Raw genomic sequence first — 20,327 nt, 5'->3', positions numbered from 1 at the left:
TTTGGGTGCCACTAACACACCCTGTTGACTGTCCAATGTCATCTCTCCATTTTCCCATGGCACTTGGATATTGGACCTGTACTACCTACAGCTGGGCCAACTGCTCTGTGATTTCATCCACCATGACCCCACTCATCACCCATTGCACTTGTTAATCGCAATAAACATAATTGTGCACAGCTACTGCTTACGTGTCTTTATTGTAACATGTATGAATTAACTGTTGTACAATATGTCAGCTTACTTAAACCATTGACCAGCAAAAGTCTGTTAGATGGACAGAAGGGGGAGGCACGTGCAGCAAGTTTTTGTAGTAGAACAGACAAATCCTCAAATCAGAAGAAGACCCCCGGGGTCCATGCACGGCAGAGCACCCACCGCAGAAGGCGGTGGGAGGACCTGAGATGCTGGGCCTGGAAGACTGCTGAGGCCCAGCTGGGGACGTCCTCCCAAAGAGGGAGAAGCCTCAAGGGGTAAGTACGGACTCACGCCTTCCTAATGGTAGGCATGTATGGGTTTGGGTAGGCTACTAGTTTGTAGATGTTGTGTAGATCATTGGTAGTTGAACATCGGCTATGGGTTTGAGCCACACTGGCAGGAATTGTATCGGTTATGTGTGCCAGTAGCAGGCAGACGGTGACTCATGAGGGTAGGGAAATTAATTATGGATATTGTCTCCTGGCATTTGTCATCTTTTGAGTCACCAGCTCCTCCCATTAGCATCAGTATATCTGAGGTGTCAAGGCATTTCCATCAATAATAGTCTGCCACTATGACCGTGGTAATTGGTGTGATCTGAATCAGCTGCCTCAGACTGTAGGTGTAGATGGCTGCAGGGAACAAAATGTTACTGGCCACATTGTTTATGGATTTGTTGGCATGCTACCTTGCCATGCAGGAATCAGCAGAGTAAGGAGTACAGGGTAGGTCTATGTTTCTGACAATGGGTGTGTGCCAAGTACTGTGCTACAGTGCATTGTATGACCCTTCATGTAGTCAAAAGTGATAATGTTCCCAAATTTTTTGTACTTGAGTGCATAGCTCCTGCTTCCCCTCTGATTTCCCAAAGTTGAGCATATCAATGTATAGGCATGCAATGGCATGGCATACCAGAAGTTGATTATTGTTTGTCAGTGTGCGTGAATGATGTGCTTGTATGACCTATTGCACCCTTTCTTTCTATCCCATCCTCCCTCCCTTTCCTCCTCTGTCTTTGTGTGCATCAGCATCATCAGGTGAAGGAGAAGGGGCTCCAGCGAGTGGGGAAGCAGCAGCCCACAGGACCCAGGAGGCTGATACCGGCAGAGCCAAGGGGACCAGTGGGATGGAGGGCGAGGGGAGTGCCACAGGGAAGATCTGATCTACAACATCCTCTTCTGAATGCTCCTCTGATGTATGCTCCCTGGTGGTCGCGGATCTATCTGGGACAAGCCCAGCTTCATCCTTGTTCACCTCCCCCCTTACCAGCACTTATCTTACCAGCACACCCCTTACCCTGTAGCTCCCCACCCAGTTGCCCGTGCTCGGTCACCCAGGAGGGTGGGCGTCTCCTTCGCCACAGGCACCTCTGCCCCTGCCCCAGTCAGCCCTGCTGCCCTCAATGAGGAGGCTATTGACCTCCTGAGGTCCATCTCTGTGGGACAGTCAACCATTGTGTATACCATCCAGGGTCTGGAAACAGATGGAGGAGGACAATGCCTTCCTGGAAGGCATTCACAGTGCCCTGACTGGCCTGGAGTGATCCTTTCAGGCTCTGGCCTCCTCGTTGACGGCAGCCAGTGTCCCTTCATCTTCCATCCCCCCTCCTGCTGCATGTGCCCAATCCAATACCCCTCCCTCCACAACCATCCAGAGCACACAGTCTGACCAGCATTCATCCACCTCAACAGACACGGTTTGCAAAGTCAAACACAGGCACCACAAGTCCCACCACCACCATGCACACAGACAACAGACACATGCAGAAACAACAACATCCACTCCCTACACAGACTCCTCCTCCTCCCTCACAGACACTACTCCACTTACCCCTGCTTTCACCACATCAACACTCCCAGATCCATCCACAAGTTCCCTCATGCCCACCATCACCACAATAGCAGACCAGCATACATCCACCTCATTCACCACATGCGCACTCACCACTACTACCGACACCCACACATGCAGCACATCCACCTTACCTGCAGGCATCACCCCAACACATGCTCACACATCTACCCTGTCATCTCCCTGCATCTCCTCCCAGGACACTGACACTCACCCACCCAACAGACACCCAGCACACACATGGTTTCCACCCACTCACTTGCACCCAAGGCACCTACCAAGACACACCTCTGAACCACCCCCTCTCCCTCCACTCCCACCCATTTTCCCATGACCGCCCTTGTGTCCCTAAGAAAAGATTTCTATACGAGTTTGCCCTGTTCCCTCCAAGTGACCCTGTCCCTGTTTCCCCCAGATGCCATTGTGCCAGCCCCAAACCCAGTCCTTCCCCCATCCCAGTCCTCCCATGCCCCCGCTGGTACTGCCCCTCCCCCTCCCCTAGCATAGACTACCACCCCCCAAAGGACAAGGGCCCTCCTCCAAAGGACCATACGAAGGCGAATGCCACCCCCTTCCAAGTCAAAATCTGACGAACACCCTTCCAAAGCAAAACCGAAGGGCCCCCTCCCAAAGCCACATCTAAAGACCCCCCTCCCAAACCAAAGGACCCCCCTCCCAAACCCAAATATGGTGTGTGTCTTCTGTGTTTGTGATATGTTTCTTTCGCAGCATGAGTTGTGTGGGTGAGTTGTGCTATGGACTTGTTGTGCAATTCTATGTTGTTGTGTGGCACTGTGCGGCAGTGATGTGTGTTGTGATGCATCTGTGATGTACTTTGTGTGTTGAGTGGACGTGGCGTGTGATGTGACATGCTTGGTAAAGTTATTGTTTGTATTGGTTGTGTGCTGTTGCTAAGAGTTGCTGGCAGTATGTGTTTTCCAGTGGAGGTGTGTGTAGTGCCTGTCTGCCAATGCGTTTGTGTGGTTACGATGGTGTTGTGGTTGTGTGACTGGGTGGTGTTGTGTGCGGATGTGTATGACGGTGGCGGTGGTGTGTGTGTTGTTTGTGTGTGAGTGTGTATGTAGGTGTGTTTGTGTGTTGATACAGGTGTATGTTTGCAAGTTTGTGCGGTGGCATGGCTAGCCGTGCCTGGGTTGTGTGTGTATTGATACCTTCCCTCCAGTTTGTGCCAGGTGTGTGTACTTATGGGTGTTGTCTTCGTCACTGGTTCTGGAGCTGTATGGCCAGCAGGAGGAGTGGGAAGACTTCTAGTTCGGGTTCCATGGCGGCTGCAGACGTGTCTGTGTTCCTGAAGGTGAGTGTCTCCTTTTATGTTGCTTGTTTCTGCCAGGCTTTTCGTGGTGGTGAGAGCGCCCTGGAAATTGAGGTGGTGTGCTGGGTCGTTATTTGGGCGGTGGGAACATGGTCTCTGCCGGCCTGGAGATGCCTACCGCCAGCCGTGGCGGTCCGTCTGCACTGGCGGTACAGCCGGTGTTTTGGCTGTGCTCTGTTGGGAACACCGCCCAGGTCATAGTATGAAGGTCTTCTCCGCCAGACTGGCGCCATTGTCAACGTGGCGGTCCTTGAACCGCCAAACTCATACTGAGGGCCTTAATTTATGATATATAACATTTCATATTAATAAATTTATGAACTGTGTGTCATATGGTCTAGCAAACAGCTGTGTGGACTAATAAATTATATGCTCCACGCCTAAGTTATTTGCTTATTGGTCTCTTTATTTTTGGCTGTATTTCTTATGCTTTCCTGCTTTGTGTTTTATTTTGTCGCAATTGTCTTTGTTTTCCTCTTCCTTCTAGTATCAGCAGGACTGGGCCACCATGGCTGGTGCACCCCTCAGAGAGAGGAGGAAAGAGCCACAGGTAAGTGGATATTCCTTATTTTTAGCCGTAATATGGGGAAGGGGTGTGATGGATACAATCACCGATTTGCCCTATCCCGCCACTGTGTTGTCGTAATTTTATTCCTTTCTTCTATTTATAACTAATTTCTTAATAAGATGGAGAACCCATTGCTTAGGTGGGTGACCCCTCTCCAGGCGGAACAATCCCGGCTCCCTTGCTACCCGTTTCCCACACACCAATTCATCCCTGGGGTAGCCATGCTCCTTTTGGAGCGTGGCGGGGTGATGTGAGGGAACGGTGGCCTCCCGGTGTACTGCTCTGACTCGCGTCCAGCTCCCTGGAGACCTCCAACGGGATGCTGGGGCTTCCTGAGTCATCTTGCGCTGGCAGGCGTTGTTCTGGATCTGTTTCCCCCGGCGTTTTCTTTTGGAGATCCTCTCTCCCGCATTCGTCTGCACTCCATGCTTCCGGGTCGGTCTCGCCTCCTACTCCAGGCCACCATTCATCAAGGGGCTGTTCAGCGTCACACACAAGGCCACACCCCTCCTCCACCTCTATCCCTTAAAGTGTCAGGCATCCCAGGCAGTCTTCAAGAAAAACACAGGCACATCTTGTGGTCCGGAGAGAGAAGGTAGGGGCCATGGTAAAGCCCCATCCATGCTGTCGTCCCCTTCCCACTGCGACACAAAGTTCTGTATTTATCTTGTAACAAAAGTATGAGAAAAAGACTAGGCAAATCAGTTAATGCTATCCCATGCTTTTGTCACTGGGGTACAATATAGCACTCTTATTTCATTTTCTGTGTGATCAGATTGATTGACCTTCATTTATTGTATGTACTTCTTCTGTCATTAGAATATATGAAGATGCAATCTCATATGCTTGTAGGCTATGTTGTCATCCTCTTTTCTTTGAAGATTGTCTTGCAATACAAAAAAGGTTTGTATTAGGTAAATAATTTATGTTATTGCTGTACAATAATTAATTCATAAATATCATGCATAAAAGTGTCCATTCAAGAACATGTTACCCAGAAACAGGGAGGGAAATCTTATCAGAGATCAATAGGCAAAGGTGAAATAGTTAGTAATGGATAGAATTTTGTAACTAATTTTCATTTGTGTCCAAAAAAAATGTACCATCCTATCAGTATTTTCCATGTCATCTAAAAAAGGAAATGTCTGGATTGCCATTAAATGAAAACTGTTTTTTTGTTTGACTTGTTGTACATGAACACATAAACAAAAAACAAATAATGGAGACAAAATTGTGATGATTTATCAATAGTTTTTCTAAAGTTCTTATAGTGCACTCTGAAGTACTTTTATGAATTACCAATCTTTTTTTGCTCTTTTTGGCGTGTTATCAAGGTACATCCTCTGCCCCAGGGTGTCAGAACTTAGTCAAAGAACAAGCTATCCATCAGTTGACAAACAGTCTCTTAGATGCACTGTTAGCTTGAATCAACTTGACAAATAAACAATCAAAATCACCAGATGTCATCCATAAAGTTTAATTCAATTATCCTTTTAATTTTGAATCCATGATTTTTACTTTAGCATGATTTCATGGCAATTGACAAATATATATTTTTGTTATAACCACATTTTTCTTTGCATTTTCAACAAACACCGGGTTGCACAACCACCTCTCAACCTCCCAACATCACTCCATAGAAGTCCAGAGGGCATTCTGTATGGCCCTATCAGATTCGACGATAACTTGCAGTACATAATAGTCTCACCATTTACCCCACACCTGGGAGTGTTACCTCGGACAGTCACGCACCCTGTATATGGCCCCTCCAGCTTCAAGCACCGGTCCATTGCCTTCTACCATTCTTGGATTGTAGGAGGTTGGGAGAACTCCATTTCCGTGCAATATCTGGTTTGCTATCACTGATGCGACTCCCACCAGCACCCGCTCCCCCTTCCTTCCCCACTATGTCTTCTAGGATCCCCAATCGAACTACTCTGGGTCTGAGGTCCATATGTCTGCCCAGCACCCCTGTGAGTGTCTTAGCTATGTATCTCCAGTATGGTACTGTTAGACTTATCAGCCTTAGGACGGTTTTACCACAAACATTTTGCCTTTCTCCTCCATTTTTTTCTGATCTTGCTTTTGCTGGTCTTACGACTCTGCGCACTTTACCACTGCTAACCAGTGCTAAAGTGCCTGTGCTCTCTCCTTAAAACATGGCAGAATAGGCTTTTATCCAACTGGCACATTTTATTTACTTGTACGTTTCTAGAAAAGTGGTACTACATGCACCCAGGGCCTGTACATTTAATGGTACAAGTGGGCCTGTAGCACTTATTTTGCTACCCACTTAAGTAGCCCTTTAAACATGCTCAAGCCTCCCGTTGCAACCTGTGTGCACAGTTCTCAATTTGTTCGTAATGGGTGGGAGTGGGGGTATACACATTTTCTGACTAGCAAGTATTGCTGATGAATGTGGATGTACACATTCACATTTCCACACCAACCTGCATCTGAAAGAGTTGTTGTCCTGAAGAAGGTTATTAAGATTGGTGAATGAAGCCAGAAACATCAAATGTGAAGCTAACAGTATAACATTGATGAAAATTACAAATATCAAGATTGACAAACAACTGTATGTCTGATGAGAAATTAGGTTGTTGTGGACAGTAATTGTTATATTTTTGTTCTAAAGGCTTATGGCAATGCAAAGTGTTTGTAGGAATAGGTGTGACTCACTGTGTAATGTCTGCGTAGTGTAGAGATACTGTGATCATATTGTCTTTAATATTGAATTAATCAATATTAAAATAAGCTTCAACATTTATTTTTGTAATACCACCCCCTCTCCCTCCACTCCCACCCATTTTTCCCATGACCCCCCCTGTGTCCCTAAAAAAAGATTTCTATACGAGTTTGCCCTGTTCCCTCCAAGTGACCCTGTCCCTGTTTCCCCCAGGGGCCATTGTGCCAGCCCCAAACCCAGTCCTTCCCCCTCCCAGTCCTCCCATGCCCCCCAGGTACTGCCCCTCCCCCTCCCCCAGCATAGATTACCACCCCCCAAAGGACAAGGGGCCTTCTCCAAAGGGCGATACGAAGTGGAATGCCAGCCCCCCCCAAGTCAAAATCTGACGAACACCCTTCCAAAGCAAAACCGAAGGGCCCCCTCCCAAAGCCACACCTAAGGACCCCCCTCCCAAACCAAAGGACCCCCCTCCCAAACCCAAATATGGGGTGTGTCTTCTGTGTTTGTGATATGTTTCTTTAGCAGCATGAGTTGTGTGGGTGAGTTGTGCTATGGACTTGTTGTGAAATTCTGTGTTGTTGTGTGGCATTGTGTGGCAGTGATGTGTGTTGTGATGAATCTGTTATGTACTTTGTGTGTTGAGTGGACGTGGCGTGTGATGTGACATGCTTGGTAAAGTTATTGTTTGTATTGGTTGTGTGCTGTTGCTAAGTGTTGCTGGCAGTATGTGTTGTCCGGTCGAGGTGTGTGTAGTGCCTCTGCCAATGCGTTTGTGTGGTTACGATGGTGTTGTGGTTGTGTGACTGGGTAGTGTTGTGTGTGGATGTGTATGACCGTGGCGGTGGTGTGTGTGTTGTTTATGTGTGAGTGTGTATGTAGATGTGTTTGTGTGTTGATACAGGTGTATGTTTGCATGTGTGTGAGGGGGCGTGGCTAGCCGTGCCTGGGTTGTGTGTTGTGTGTGTATTGATACCTTCCCCCCAGTTTGTGCCAGGTGTGTGTACTTATGGGTGTTGTCTTCGTCACTGGTTCTGGAGCTGTATGGCCAGCAGGAGGAGCGGGAAGACTTCCAGTTCGGGTTCCATGGCGGCTGCAAACGTGTCTGTGTTCCTGAAGGTGAGTGTCTCCTTTTATGTTGCTCGTTTCTGCCAGGCTTTTCGTGGTGATGAGACCGCCCCGGAAATTGAGGTGGTGTGCTGGGTCGTTATATGGGCGGTGGGAACATGGTCTCTGCCGGCCTGGAGATGCCTACCGCCAGCCGTGGCGGTCCGTCTGCACTGGCGGTACAGCCGGTGTTTTGTCTGTGCTCTGTTGGGAACACCGCCCAGGTCATAGTATGAAGGTCTTCTCCGCCAGACTGGCGCCATTGTCAACGTGGCGGTCCTTGAACCGCCAAACTCATACTGAGGGCCTTAATTTATGACATATAATATTTCATATTAATAAATTTATGAACTGTGTGTCATATGGTCTAGCAAACAGCTGTGTGGAATAATAAATGATATGCTCCACGCATAAGTTATTTGCTTATTGGTCTCTTTATTTTTGGCTGTATTTCTTGTGCTTTCCTCCTTTGTGTTTTAATTTGTCGCAATCGTCTTTGTTTTCCTCTTCCTTCTAGTATCAGCAGGACTGGACCACCATGGCTGGTGCACCCCTCAGAGAGAGGAGGAAAGAGCCACAGGTAAGTGCATATTCCTTATTTTTAGCCGTAATATGGGGAAGGGGTGTGATGGATACAATCACCTAGTTGCCCTATCCCGCCACTGTGTTGTCGTAATTTTATTCCTTTCTTCTATTTATTACTAATTTCTTAATAAAATGGAGAACCCATTGCTTAGATGGGTGACCCCTCTCCAGTCAGATCAATCACGGCTCCCTAGCTACCCGTTTCCCACCCACCAATTCACCCCTGGGGTAGCCATGCTCCTTTTGGAGCGTGGCGGGGTGATGCGAGGGAACGGTGGCCTCCCGGTGTACTGCTCTGACTCGCGTCCAGCTCCCTGGAGACCTCCAATGGGATGCTGGGGCTTCCCGAGTCATCTTGCACTGGCAGGCGTTGTTCTGGATCTGTTTCCCACAGCGTTTTCTTTTGGAGATCCTCTCTCCCGCATTCGTCTGCACTCCATGCTTCCGGGTCGGTCCCGCCTCCTACTCCAGGCCACCATTCATCAAGGGGCTGTTCAGCGTCACACACAAGGCCACACCCCTCCTCCACCTCTATCCCTTAAAGTGTCAGGCATCCCAGGCAGTCTTCAAGAAAAACACAGGCACATCTTGTGGGGCGGAAAGAGAAGGTAGGGGCTATGGTAAAGCCCCATCCATGCTGTCGTCCCCTTCCCACTGCGACACAAAATTCTGTATTTATCTTGTAACAAAAGTATGAGAAATAGCCTAGGCAAATCAGTTAATGCTATCCCATTCTTTTTTCACTGGGGTACAATATAGCACTCTTATTTCATTTTCTGTGTGATCAGATTGATTGACCTTCATTTATTGTATGTACTTCTTCTGTCATTAGAATATATGAAGATGCAATCTCATATGCTTGTAGGCTATGTTGTCATCCTCTTTTCTTTGAAGATTGTCTTGCAATACAAAAAAGGTTTGTATTAGGTAAATAATTTATGTTATTGCTGTACAATAATTAATTCATAAATATCATGCATAAAAGTGTCCATTCAAGAACATGTTACCCAGAAACAGGGAGGGAAATATTATCATAGATCGATAGGCAAAGGTGAAGTAGTTAGTAACGGATAGAATTTTGTAACTAATTTTCATTTGTGTCCAAAAAAAATGTACCATCCTATCAGTATTTTCCATGTCATCTAAAAAAGGAAATGTCTGGATTGCCATTAAATGAAAACTGTTTTTTTTGTTTGACTTGTACATGAACAAATAAACAAAAAACAAATAATGGACACAAAATTGTGATGATTTATCAATAGTTTTTCTAAAGTTCTTATAGTGCACTACGAAGTACTTTTATGAATTACCAATCTTTTTTTGCATTTTTTGGCGTGTTATCAAGGTACATCCTCTGCCCCAGGGTGTCAGAACTTAGTCAAAAGAACAAGCTATCCATCAGTTGACAAATAGTCTCTTAGATGCACTGTTAGCTTGAATCAACTTGACAAATAAACAATCAAAATCACCAGATGTCATCCTTAAAGTTTAATTCAATTATCCTTTTAATTTTGAATCCATGATTTTTACTTTTGCATGATTTCATGGCAATTTACAAATATATCTTTTTGCTATAACCACATTTTTCTTTGCATTGTCAACAAACACCGGGTTGCACAACCACCTCTCAACCTCCCAACATCACGCCATAGAAGTCCAGAGGGCATTCTGTATGGCCCTATCAGATTTGACGATAACTTGCAGTACATAATAGTCTCACCATTTAACCCACACCTGGGAGTGTTACCTTGGACAGTCACGCACCCTGTATATGGACTCCTCCAGCTTCAAGCACCAGTCCATTTCCTTCTACCATTCTTGGATTGTTGGAGGTTGGGAGAACTCCATTTCCGTGCAATATCTGGTTTGCTATCACTGTTGCGACTCCCACCAGCACCTGCTCCCCCTTCCTTCCCCACGATGTCTTCTAGGATCCCCAATAGAACTACTCTGGGTCTGAGGTCCATATGTCTGCCCAGCACCCCTGTGAGTGTCTTGGCTATGTATCTCCAGTATGGTACTGTTAGACTTATCAGCCTTAGGACGGTTTGACCACAAACATTTTGCCTTTCTCCTCCATTTTTTTCTGATCTTGCTTTTGCTGGTCTTACGACTCTGCACACTTTACCAGTGCTAAAGTGCCTATGCTCTCTCCTTAAAACATGGCAGAATAGGCTTTTATCCAACTGGCACATTTAATTTACTTGGAAGTTTCTAGAAAAGTGGTACTACATGCACCCAGGGCCTGTAAATTTCATGGTACAAGTGGACCTGTAGCTCTTATTGTGCTACCCACTTAAGTAGCCCTTTAAACATGCTCGAGCCTCCCATTGCAACCTGTGTGCACAGTTCCTAATCTGTTCATAATGGGTAGGAGTGGGGGAGCATACAGGATAATGTGGTATACACATTTTCCGACTGGCAAGTATTGCTGATGAATGTGGATGTACACATTCACATTTCCACACCAACCTGCATCTGAAAGAGTTGTTGTCCTGAAGGCTGTTGTCCTGAAGAAGGCTACTAAGATTGGTGAATGAAGCCAGAAACATCAAATGTGAAGCTAACAGTATAACATTGATGGAAATTACAAATATCAAGATTGACAAACAACTGTATGTCTGATGAGAAATTAGGTTGTTGTGGAGTAATTGTTATATTTTTGTTCTAAAGGCTTATGGCAATGCAAAGTGTTTGTAGGAATAGGTGTGACTCACTGTGTAATGTCTGCGTAGTGTAGAGATACTGTGATCATATTGTCGTTAATATTGAATTAATCAATATTAAAATAAGCTTCAACATTTATTTTTGTAAGAGTTTGAAAGTAGCTATTTAAAACTAGCAAATCTCTGTAAACTAATGAATTTTCTAATCCAAATTTCAGTCTGGAATTTGGTTGATTAAGAGAGAGAATTATCTAGACCTGAATTGATTAGTAGAGATAATTCGATAAAACTTTATCTGGTTAAAATGGAAAGCAATCATTTGAGAAACATCAGTTTTGTATTAAAACGTATTCAGACCTCGATCGTCTCTATTATAAGGTAAACCTCACAAATAAGGTAAACATTTATCAACATGAGCCACTGTGACCCAATGTTCAACGATTCAATCAAGTTGAATGCCAAAGGTCCATTTAGGGAAATGGTTTCAAGGTTCAGAGATGACATCCTGACTAGCACTTCCAGAGGCAGACACCTAGTAGTAGGTGTTGAGAGGTTTTACTCACTCCCCAATGGTTGACTATGACATGAAGGGGTTTGCATCAATTGTGTACTGCTGAGTACGACTTCAAGATGTATTGTGTACGGATGTGAACTGTCAGTCACTCATGCAATTCAAGGGCAGTGATTTGCTTAATGCTGGGATGAAAATGGTTTAATCGAGTTTGCTCTGGGTGCAACTTTTTTTTTCTTTTTATCAGGGTGAATACTGGTGCCTCTTCCAACATGTATTCACACATCAGTTCATCAGAGCACATTTGACAAAGGCAGGATGGAAAAACAGCTGACTTCTTTATTGAGGGGGGAGGACATAATCAGATGGGAGTCATCAGGAGGAAAGGTTATGAGGCTGGCAGGTAATATGCTGCCGCCACCAGCAGGGACTCCTGTCTGCCATTCCTCCCTCTCATCCGACCAGTTCCTCCTTTTCCCACTGCTGGTGCTAGGGATAACATATTTTCCTAAACAAAAAACTGGCACATTTGTTTAATCTATTGTTAGAGGGATTAGGATTAGGAGCAGGCCAAGGTATGAAAAGAATCTTAAAACTTGCAAACAAGTGTAGTATGAGAACCTATTCAGCCCACGCGCAGCAGGGGAGTCACAACACTGCGAGCATAGAGCGAGTACTCATAAAAATTGAGCACAAGTAAAATAGTTTGCCCGAAAAATGCAAATGAGTATAGTAAAAAAAAAATCAATTTAGCAGGCAGGGCAGACAGAGGATGTTGCAAGCTCTGGGTTAAACAGGGCCATACTGAGAAGGAGATGGGTGCAGCCCATCTGACTAACAAATCCAGCAGGTTTTGCAACAGGGCACTAGGTTCCTCCAATAAATTCTATTATTTGAATCCTATTATTAGCACCCAGGAAAAATGTAAATCGTGTGTTAATATGGGGCCTTAGTGGTGGGTCCCGCACTCTGAAGCCAGCTCCCATTTGTAGATTAGGCAAATAAAAGTCATTGTAGACTTTCCGAAGAAGTTGTGTGTTGTGTTGACTTTTTGAGTGATGTTCTGATGGCAATCTGTTTCTTAGTTCATACTAGTGCCTACGTGATATAAAGAAACAAAGTGGTGAACTCCTCGCCTTATAATCTGCCTGTCAGATGCTGTAGAATAATATTGAGATGTGCTGCCCATCCAACACTTCTAAATGACCTGTTTGAACAGAGCTCCTAATGTTTTAGTCAACATCAGTTCAGTGAAAACCTCGAAGCTTCGGACACTGAAAATTTGGAAACATGTCTGCTAAACATCTGACTGCCCCAGTGCTTAATTTGTGATTATTGTTTCCGGTGCTGAGCACCAGCCCATATTTTTGCAGGCCGGGGCTTATTCTTCTGCCTCAAGCATTTGTTGCGCGCTCTTGTAGCAAAAGATATGGGAAAGACCGAGGAGAGAAAAGCGAAAAAACGTCACAAAGTTAGAAAGCTGAAAGCTGCAAGAGTGAGCTGGAGCGGCAGGGAGTGCCGGTAAGTAAATTAAAGAGGCCCGAGATGCCTTCAGGATTACCCTTCCTCCTCATTCTGTGCTCGCACATTTAATTGCAGCAGCAGTGTGTTTCAAAGGAGAACTTTGAGCACCGGCACGCTTTTATTTACAGATTAAGCACTGGACTGCCCCTAAAAATCCGAGGCAGACGCTAACCAGAGAGGCCACGCGTGAACCTGCGGCATCACAACAGCACTGTTGTTTTTTAAACATGACGCTTTACCCATCACTTGTAATTCCCGGTGCTCACCATATAGCTTTAGTATTTGTTTGGTGGCACAGTCCGAACAGCTGCAGTGGCCTTTAAGCGGAATGGGGTGTGTACGTGAAAGAGAGAGAGAACGAGTCCCCTGCGGTGTGCTGGTTTGAAGTCAGCTGCGGTCCTCGGGGGGAAAAGAAACCGAAAGTGAAGGCGAGCAAAACATCAAATCACAGAGCCTGGTTACCCGCTGAATGTCAAACGTCTGACTGGAGAAAAGGCGCTAAATTCGCAACGGAGGAGATGGAAACGAGCGAGTCCTGCCCGGGGGCAAGAGTGACGTCATCGCCAGTGTTTTGGTAAGTTCCAGAAAACGCCGTGTAGCTTATTCCGAGGATGCGTGCGCGCGGGTACAACCAGGAGGCATTTGGAAAATGGAAGCCTCGGCAGGTGGAAATGTGAACGAATGTGTTTTATGGCAGGCAGCACCGGGATATTTACAAAATTTACCATAAAAAAGAGGGCGGGGTTTCAGTGACGCATTGGGTGACCAGCCCCCACCAACGCACACGCCAACTAATGTGCCAGTAAAAAAAATTCTTTGAAACGGATGCTGTGGGTGTATATTTTAGTACTCTACCAGTGTCAGAGGCTCAAATGAGGTCACAGCCGCGAGAAACAATGTGGTCGATAGGGGCAGCAGGATTACTCCGAGGTAAGAAGATGGTCGCTGCAGAGGCTCGGTTTCTGCTGCGCACACAGGTTACTGATGGGTGAAAAAGCACGCCATCATTTGCTGAGTGAGAGCCAGGCACAGGGATGCTCTGGGTGATGGGGTGTCTCAGAACACGCCTACGCAAAGCTACCAAAATATTTTGTTTTAACAAAATGCAGTAATCTGACCAGGGCTCTACTTGAAGGGACATGCTCGTATTTTTTTTCTTTCTTTTTGATGAATAGCACCAGTGTATCAGACAGTTTGTAATTGTCCTCTAAATTTAATATGTTTTTTTACAGGATAGTTCAATTTGAAACATACATTTCTAGATTTTATATTTTATGTTGCCTTTCACTTTCTTCTCTCACCCTGTTCTTTATTCTCGGGGTTTTTTCCGTTCACTTTCCATCAATTTATGTTATGTGTTTATTTTTCTCTCTGCCCGGGTTATATGTTGAAATTAATGAAAATTGCTAAACGCAACAAAAATTTGCCATCTGTCTTCCAAAAGAGCTTATCGTTTTATGGCGACCCCCCACATTGTGTTTTGTGCCTCACATGACCCAACGCACGTGGAGTAAACCAGCGATCACGCACCAAATTGCGCTTTTTGGATGTGGGTTTCACACTTCAGAGCACAGTTGTACTCCTTAGTTGGATTTTTAAAGTATTTACCCCAGTGCTTAATTTGTAAATACAAACGTGCCGGTGCTTAGAGCTCTCCTCTGAAACACGGAGCTGCTGCAATTAAATGTGCGAGAACGGAATACTGAGGCAGCGTAATCCTGAAACCATCTAGGACCTCTTTAATCCATTTACAGCCTCTCCCTGCCCCTTCAGCTCACTCCTGTAGTGTTCTGCTTACTCCCATTGTGACGATTTTTCGTTTTTTTCTTTCTCCGTCTTTCCCAAATATGTCTTTTGCTCGCAGCAAATGCTTAGGGCAGAAGAATAATACCCCGGCCCTCAAAAATAAGTGCCAGTGCTCAGCACTGGAAACAATAAGCACAAATTAAGCACTGATTTACCCCGTCATTTTCACAACGCAGGGATGCGCCTTATTTAATTGAATAGGGCACAACTCTGTGTTGTCCCCTGCGCTGGCGCTAAATTGAACTGCCTAGCGCCAACTTAGGTATCGTTGCACCATCGTGCAAGGATGTCTGGGATGAGGGGTGTGATTGTTTATGTGCGGGAAGGTGTCTCTTCCTGCAAATAAAAAATCCCTAATGGCGATTTGGCACTTCTGTGTGTACTGCACAATGCAGCACACACAGAAGTATCACATTGTAATGTTGAAATGATTGTTTCCTGCACATAAACAGTCATTTAAAAATTACGCTGTGATACTTCTGTGCGTGCTGCATTGTGCAGCACACGCAGAAGTGCCAAATCGCAATTAGTGATTGTTTATGTGCACGAAGGGACACCACCCGGCACATAAACAATCAAGTCTGGTATTTTGCTCTTTCTATGCATGTTGCAGAATGCAGCATGCGTAGAAAAAACACAAAACAACGTGGAATAAAAGTATTCCTCCTCAGTCCACCTTGCTAACTCCACCCCTGGGTTGACGTTAGATTTTGGTGCTGCCTCAGGTTTACGAAATCTCATAAATCTCAGGCAGCGGCAAAATGCAATGGGTGTGGCTGTGGGACGCCCACAGCCACACCCATTGCACGCCCCCTCCACACAAAGAGCTGCGTGTGAAGGGGCCGTATTTACAAGGTGGTGTTAAGCCACAAAAAGTGGCTTAACTCCACCTTGTAAATACGGCGCAGGGCATAGAGCCTCCGCAGCTACACTAAAAGTGACGCTTCGGTGGTGCTAGGGGCTCCTAAATGTGCCCTTTAATCCTTTTAGGAGCAGAATATGCTGTATACATAGATTTTCTCTTCTGCCTGCTTCTCATGGGAAATTGAACAAACAATTTAAGAATGCAGTTGGATTTCCAGGGCAAAACTGCCAGAGACCTGGGAGCTGTCTGTAGAGGGTGCAGTAATGGAAGGATTGTCTTAAATCAACTATCTCTAGCAGCTTGATTACAGCCCTAATTTGAAGTGTGATCTCTCATTGGCCTTCAGTGTAAACATAAGGGCCATGTAACCTCAGGTTTGTTGTAACTCCATCAGAGTTACCTCTGTGATGGGACCAGGAGTTAGGGTCCCACCCAGAAGGACCATTGTTGTTAAGCTGAACTAGTTGGTTGGCATCACGAGAAGGGGGTGTTGAGTAGATATGTGTCCTGGGTATAAAATTTCCTTGTTGTGGGAATGTGCTAATCCATTTACCACCAGCCATTGACTGGTCTAAGATAAATTGATAATTGTTATTTAATACCATCTTCTCACCACCTCTTGACGCTAAGATAATTAGAGGGTTTTGTCAAGGTCAGGTTGAAGGTGCAACTAGTTTGTGTGCCTTGGAGTCCTAGAGCTCTGTACCCATGCTTCAGTAATTATCTTTTTCTGCTAGAGTAATTAGTGAAAATATGCTGATCTTAGAGCTCTGGGTGGTATATGGTGGTGCAGTAAGGTAACCCGGAATTCATATCCAATCCAACTTGTAATGTTTTAGAGTTGTAATGTCCCAATTGCCTTTGATTGAATGTCACATCTTGAAGGCACATTGTTTATGTTAAAACATCATTTAGTGTTACGGTCACCCAGAATATTCTTTCATTTGAGATTTCTGGAATATGAAGGTTCTTCATGGAAGGGCATCTTTTTATACTTAAGTGGCACAGTACTTTTCTTTTAAAAAAAAAACTCTGAGGCAGGTTCTTGAAACATCAGTCAAGATGCAATGTTTCATTGCTTTCCACTGGGCACCGATAATTTCACAGGGTCACTTAATTAAACTTGTTCAAGAAGCAAGAATGAAATGATAGTCAGATCCTGCTGCAAAGGATTCAATGAGATCAAGACCAGAATGTTTTTCTAGTCCAGAAATATGTCAAAATGAATTTGTAGATCCTTAAAAATGGGTAACAGTTATGATAAGTGTGTCAAACCTCCGTATGAAGTCTGCAAGGCTTGGAAATGGCATGGCACTGCTTTTATGTTTGGTAGAATGAACGAATGAATGAGTGATTCTGAGTTTTACAGCTGTGGCCTTTTTTCTGAACTGTAAGAGCAAACCCTGTGGCTCCAAGTCACTGGACTACCATGTTTCAAGTTCTGTTCTTCCTTTATGCAAATAATTGTAATTTTATTCATTCAATCCAAGAGGAGCACTGAAGGTGAATTAAGAAAACTCCCAGAATGTATTGCTGCTAAATGAGAACTCAGTGCTGCAGCTTGGTGTTCCTGGTGACTTGGAGTCTTTTGATAACCGTCGATTACCCCTTCCTTTTCTATTTACTTGTGGAAGAAGCGGGGGCCACAGAGATGGAAAGGGGAATTTGCAGAGGGAACTCACTAAGGGCTTTGTTATTTTAAACAAGTAGCCGCCTGGGCCTTCCCGTTTACCAAGGACTGACTGGTGAAGTTGTTACTTCCTCCTGTGCTCAGTGAGAAGTAGAGGGGTTTTCTGTGCAGAGATAAGATATTAGGCAGTGTGTTCACAGCCCTGGTGCTGAAACAAAAGTGACTAAGGGACAAGTTAATGATGGCCTCAGTGTGGGGGGTGGAAAGGGATGGTTATGCAGGTGTCTAAGGTGAGAATATAAGCTGCTTCTTAAAAAACAGCGAATAATTTTAGTTTTTTTTAAACACAATAATGAGTAGAGAAAGGCATGGGCGTTCAAGTTGTGAGAGCCACAGAAATGTGATGGGCAGTTGTCCCATAACCCACAAATATGCAGATACATTGGAAATTGTTTTGGAGCAGGATAATTTGATCCATTTAGCACAGCTTGGTCCTGGGACTGGGAGATCATAACACAGGAATATAATTTATTGATGTCTTTCAATGCCAGAATAGTTTTTGTTATGCTTGAATGGGCATACATGTTTGTGGACTTGGAGGGAAATGGGCTTTGATCCCCTCTATAGGCAAGGGGTGTGGCTGGATGGATACTACAAATATTTAGGAACTTTACGACGCTTGGTCAATACCCCAAATGTGCCATCTCATGGGGGGACACCTCAGCTTCCATCAAACTGTGTGATGCCAATACCAACTGAGGGATTCAACCTCCTTGGCATATATGCAACCAGAAACAACGAAGATTCCTCGCAAAAAATTGTTGCAATCTTTTAGAAGGATTCAAAAGAGATGTGAAATATTGTCGGGCACTGCCATTGTCGCTCCTGGGCAGAGCTGATTTGTTCAGAATGGTGGCCCTGGATAGGTTTTTCTATGAGTTTCAGAAAACCCCATTCTGTATTCCTCTAGAGTTCTTCAGAAAATTGCATGCCAGGCTGTGACTGCTACTATGGGATAGAGGTCCTCCTCTCATTACTTTACACAAGCTAACTAGGGGAGTGTTTGACAGAGGATTAGCCATACAGAACATCAATATATATCACCGGGTCACCCAGTTGAGGGTAATTAATGATTGGGTGTTGGGTGTTTGCAGCCCAGGAGGAGTCAAGGGTCAGGGTGGACAGATGCATAATGGGAGTCAGAGATTACCCTGCAAAGCTGTATAAGACAAAACCCATACAGGTGGTGGCGTTCTGGAGAGAGGGGGACAGCATATCTTTGATAGAAAAATCTTAATGGTACAAACATTGCTGTAGGACCGTGATGCACTGAGGGACGTAGGGAACCTGGAGGGGTTCACAAAATGGCAAAAACATTGACACACCCACTCACAGACCCAAACAGACCGTCATACAACCACTCACAGTCCCACTCAGGCCCTCACGCACCCTGTCACAGACCCACTCGGACACTGACTCACCCACTCAGACTCTCACACGTGCACTCACAGCCCCACTCGGACACTGATGCACCCACTCACAGCCCCACTCAGACACTCACTCACCCACTCACAGACCTACTCATACCCTCACGCATGCACTCACAGCCCCACTCGGAGACACACACCCACTCACAGGCCCACCCAGAGACTCATGACCTCTCTCAAAGACCCACTCAGAGACACACACACCCACTCACAGATCCACTCAGGCACTCACACACCCACCCATCAGAAATTCACACACCGACTCACAGACCCACTCAGATTCTCACAGACCCACACAGACAGACACACACCCACTCAGAGACCCTTTCACAACCACTCACACAGAGAGACACCCAGACACCCTCACGCCCACTCTCACACCCACATAGACCCTCTCACAGTCAGACACTTTAACACACAGAGACATCCTCTCAGACCTATTCTCACACCCAGAGAGAGAGAACCTGCAGACAGCTCCCGCTGGCGCAGGATTGGCCGGCTAACTTCGGCTGTGCAAAGCCAAAGGGCGTGCATGGCACAGGGTTGGGTGGTTATGGGGGGGTTGGCTGGAGGGTTTGGCCGCAAGATAGGCCCTGGAGCCAACCCTGCTACGAAGGTCTAAGGCCTTGTGCGGCAGTGGTAGAATTAATGCTTACTAATAAAAATTACTTTACATTTAAAAAAAACATCGAAATTCACTTAAAAACCTAAGGTTGCAGGGACATTATAGTTAAGCTCTGTGACGTACGACGCGTTTCAGGAAGCACATTTCGTGCTTCCGGTCGGTCGTCCTTACCTGTTTCTATGACATTTCTTTCTGGTCTGTGGTGGATTCCTCTTCTTTTTTTTTTTTTCCCTTCTTTTCTTCTGTTTTCTGTGCACTTCATTTTTTTCTTTCTCCTGGTTTCCATGCTGTCTTCTTTCGGTTCCTTTTTCCCAGCATGCATTTTTCTTTTATACTGCTACTTTTTTCCCATTCTTTTCTGTGTGCCTTTCCCAATCCAAAATGGGGTTGCTTTCTATTTCCTGTGTTATCACTTCTTGTCTTCCAGTATATAAGTCACTCAGTCCTGATCTGCTTTGTGTTGCAAACACTTCCTTCTGGTGGTGATCCTCGCTCCTGTTCGTCATGTTTTTTTCTCCAGTTCCTGTTGCTCTGATTGAGATTTTTTCCAAACCTTTTCCTTTTTTCACTCTTGTTTTTTCCTTTTTCAGGAGTTCCTGTTTAGAGGTTTTTTCCCACATTATTTGGGTTTTTTCCCCTCTGGGACTCCGTCTGGGGGGAAAGGTCTGCTTAGGCGTTTACTGTCAAGCAGCACCGTGGCTACTAGAAAGGGTTGCCCTTATCTTAGTCAGTCCAGAACCAGCAGAAGACTGAGTGCTCTTTCAAATCCTTCAGTCAGAGGTGAGAAGCATTGTGCAGATCGTGACAGACTGCAACGCCAAAAGAATATGCATTGTGAGACTACAATGGAAGGACCACAGGGAGACAAAGTAAAAAATGCACAAA

The 20,327-nt window shown here is 45.3% G+C and overlaps 1 protein-coding gene across 2 annotated transcripts in view; it reads left to right on the top strand.

The window, feature by feature from the left end:
• The first annotated feature begins 13,082 nt into the window (after nt 1–13,082).
• Nucleotides 13,083–20,327, top strand: part of TRAF1 (TNF receptor associated factor 1) — a 129,054-nt gene continuing 121,809 nt past the window's right edge. Inside the window, exon 1 of one of the 2 annotated variants that reach the window (XM_069241652.1) lies at nt 13,083–13,603. The gene's annotated coding sequence lies outside the window, so the exon portion shown is untranslated. Of the gene's footprint in view, nt 13,604–13,811; nt 13,960–20,327 lie in introns of those variants that run through there. The other variant, XM_069241653.1, reaches the window with a different exon arrangement.

The sequence above is a fragment of the Pleurodeles waltl genome, chromosome 6 (genome assembly GCF_031143425.1).
Source record: "Pleurodeles waltl isolate 20211129_DDA chromosome 6, aPleWal1.hap1.20221129, whole genome shotgun sequence".
NCBI lineage: Eukaryota > Metazoa > Chordata > Amphibia > Caudata > Salamandridae > Pleurodeles > Pleurodeles waltl.
Note: the sequence above shows the minus strand (reverse complement) of the source record. Positions and strands in the feature narration are given on the sequence as shown.